Source organism: Siphateles boraxobius, unplaced genomic scaffold, assembly GCF_051911475.1.
Source record: "Siphateles boraxobius isolate OS27281-9 unplaced genomic scaffold, OSU_SipBor_1 134, whole genome shotgun sequence".
NCBI classification, from domain to species: domain Eukaryota; kingdom Metazoa; phylum Chordata; class Actinopteri; order Cypriniformes; family Leuciscidae; genus Siphateles; species Siphateles boraxobius.
The window spans coordinates 202,501-206,301 of NW_027508738.1; positions in this window are offsets into that span (position 1 = coordinate 202,501).

The following is a 3,801-nucleotide window of genomic DNA, read 5'->3' on the forward strand; positions in this document are numbered from 1 at the left end:
GCCTGGATCGTGTGATGTTTTGGGGGAACAGTGACTCTGGGTGTCTGAGGAGCTCAGGATGGCTTTGCTTTTGTCATGTGTGTATCTGGGCTCTCTGGAGACTGAATAGGACACACACCGCCCCAGGACCAGCAACACACACCCCGCTTTTACAGTCTCTGTGCCCTTTGCAGGCCTTTGTACAAACAGAGAGAGAGAGAGAGAGTAAAGAACCATGCAGAGGTTACAGGGAGAGAGAGAACAAAAAAATGAAAAGGAAAAGATTCCATTGGCAATTCTTTATGCATCACTTTATATAATACACATGCAATGGATGTGCATCCTGCATTTTATATCAATTACAGTTTAAGGGATTGCCCACCCAAAAATATAATGTCTGTCATCAATAAATCACGCTTATGTCATTCCAAATCTGTATGACTTTCTTCCTTCTGTGAAATGCAAAAGAGAAAAAATAGAGATTTTCAAGAATGTTGGGTTTCAAACCCATTGACTTCATTTGAATGAACAAACAAACAATGGAAGTCAATGGTATTTCAGCATTTCTGCTCATGTGAATAGCAGGAAACTTCCTGTCCAACACAAGTATTTGATAAAAGTTTAATTTGTCACTTCAAAGCTTATATTTTAAGGCATAATAAATAATTAAATTGAAAAATGCTGGAATTGATATTTTTAAGCAAATATTGATCCTCTTGATGCATCATCAATATCGAGGGTTTTGATACTTCAATGACTTACAATTCAATTCAATTTTTCCAAAGATGTTTTTGGTCATTTTAGGTAGTTTTTATTACGCTGATGTTAGTTTAAGCATTCGTTTTTTTAAATAAGTTTGGTCTTAGTTAGTTATTTGACGCTATAAATCATGATTTGATCACATGATTGACAGCTGTGATTGACAGCATCTCTGAGCAAAGTATCACTGAGGCACCAATAGACCTTTTGGGGATTTTCGGGAGGAGATCAGAGCTTTAAATTGAATTTCTACATTTTAATAACTGTGGTAATTTTACACAGACATAATGAGTTATTCTACACTAAACTGTACTAACTGTTTCTACAGGAGTGTGTGTGTGTGTGTGTGTGTGTGTGTGTGTGTGTGTGTGTGTGTGTGTGTGTGTGTGTGTGTGTGTGTGTGTGTGTGTGTGTGTGTGTGTGTGTGTGTGTGTGTGCGGGACCGCGGCTCCACGTCACGTTCACTACTGCGCAGAATCAGCTCCCAACTCAACACAAGATGTCAGCGCCATATAGCGACACTGGCGGCTCAAAAAAGGAATATTTCGCGAAACTGCAATGGAAACAGTTTTGCGCATTTCATTCGATTGATCATCGGTGCGCGGTGTGTTTGGACAGAAGACGAGACTGAGTTCTTTATTATACTCATAAAAGACAAAATAATTATATGTGATAGTACTGGATTTATCAAGAGCTTGAGGCAGAAATGAGGGAGAAACACCTAATATGAGCCGCTCCTTTCCTTGCCATAAATGCTTGGAAAACACACATATGGTTATGTGTCTTTTTTTTTTTTTTTTGGTACGGTTCGCTTTCACACTGCTCTTTTTGCAAGTGAACCAAAATTTGTAAACAAAACCACACGTGTGTCGTGCCGACGCGGTGTCATTGGTTGTTGAATTAAATCTTACCCAGATACAATAGTGCTATTTTCTGATTGGCTAACAACACCAGAGGAGACGCGCTTGATTCCTGCCGGTTCCATAGTGAGAGCGGCGCGGCCAGAGTTTTGGCATATTAAATATATTACAAATAGTTTTTCAGCGTGAGAAATACAATGTGTGGCGGGAGAGCGTGACAAAAGACCGAAATGAGTGACTGTCACGCTCAATGCGTGACACTTGAGAGCCCTGTCACTCATTCATTCATTCATTCCATTCCAATGATGCACACACGACGCGCAGAAAGACGCGCAACAGTATCGTGTGGGCAGACAGCGCGCCGGAATGGAGGCTACAACAGATCACTTTCCCATAACGCGACTCCGACTACGGAAGCCTGTTAACTCAAAGGCGCAGTGCTTTCTTGCAATTGGGTCGTTCATGTTCATACCGTAAACGAACCGTACCAGAGTTCGTTTGGAACCGTACCGAGACCACTTCTTCAGATGGGTCTCGGTTCGGTTGTTTGGTCCGCACCCGAGTTCGATTGCTGTATTCACACCTGCACAAAGGTCCGCACCAAGGGGGTAAACGAACTAGAGTTCGATTCAATCGAGCCAAACAAGGCAGGTGTGAATACACCCTATAATAATAATAGCTAGTGCGGCGGCTGAGATACACATAAACCTCCTAACATCCGTCGCCATGATTTTTGTATGACTTATCGCGAGAGGAAAAAAAATCGATTTAGTCGCGTAACATCGGTTAATGGAAATGCCGTTTTTTATCGATATGTAGAATATATCGCAAAAGTTTTGCACAAATCTGTAATGGAAACGCGAGTAGTGATGGCATGTGTGTGAGAGCGCTGTGCCCTATCTGTCAGTGTGAAGGGGACTCAGATTCCTCTGGCACCGGGCCTGGTTGGCTGTTGTTTTTATCAGGCTTCTTCACACCAGGCTTGACTCGGGGCAAACGGCACACGGATAAGTGAAACAAACACAGCCTGAGCTAAGCAACAGTGGCTGAAGAAGCCTGATAACCACAGCCAGAAGAGGAGCGTTCATGATCCCGCGGGCCAAGCTCTGAAACACGGACACAGAAGAGGACACGTCTACGCCTTTCACATACAGTCAAACCAACATTTATTCAGACACCTGCAACATTTCTCACATTATCACAGTTTATTCGCTCTGGTTTAGAAAATGGTAATAAATTATGACAGGAATCAGTTGATATTTCACTGGTTTTGTCCGTCCTTCTGTTAGACTCTCACACATGAATTATGTTGAATATCGGTCAGCTGTTAAATTTAATACACAATTAGATAATACCAGTTTAGGTTAAGCAATTACCAAGCAATGCTTCATGTTGTTCAGTCTGTGGTGTAAAAGATCGCATTAGCAATTAAAGAAAAAACACTTCAGCAAAACATGATCAGGTCAAAGTGTCTGAATAATATTTCCTCCCAAATGTTTATAAATGTTACTGGTAGTCACTGTATGAAGAATATTTGGGTATAATATGTCACAATTTACCTTATTTTGCTCTCCTCACTTACATAAATGAACTATAGTGTCCCAATAGTAAGAAAAATATAAAAAATGATATGGTGTCTGTATAATTTTTGGTTTGACTGTATGGCGCTCTCTGTATAAGAGGGCAGAAGCATTTTGTAAAGAAGACAGGGTCATATGACACTATTTCAGAAGTTTATTATTGTGTTTATTGGGTGTGAACACATGGTTTAGTGTTCATATTTCATATACTGTGCATTATTACAGCATAATGTCTGTCTGAAACGCTCAGGTGTGTGTTTCCCGTAAACGCTGTAACTCTGCTTCACTATCAGTGCGATGCATCGTTGAAGAAATCGACTCGCTATTCACGACTGTTTCCCGAAACTATATTGTCGCAAATTGGTCGTTCAACCACGTTGCTTAATGACGTCACGCATGTGTTGGAGTAATAACTGCTTTTAATGAATCTGTTTGAGATCGAATTAATACTAGATGTTTCGCTATTAATTACAGACATGCATCTGAGGACTATTTATTTTTTTCTCAGTTATTTTGCTTTATTTCCAGATTCAATCATCGGCTCGTTCTCACGTAGAGCACGTTCACACATGCAAAATCTTCAAAAAACGACGATTTAAATCTCTCGACAAACTAAGCCGCAA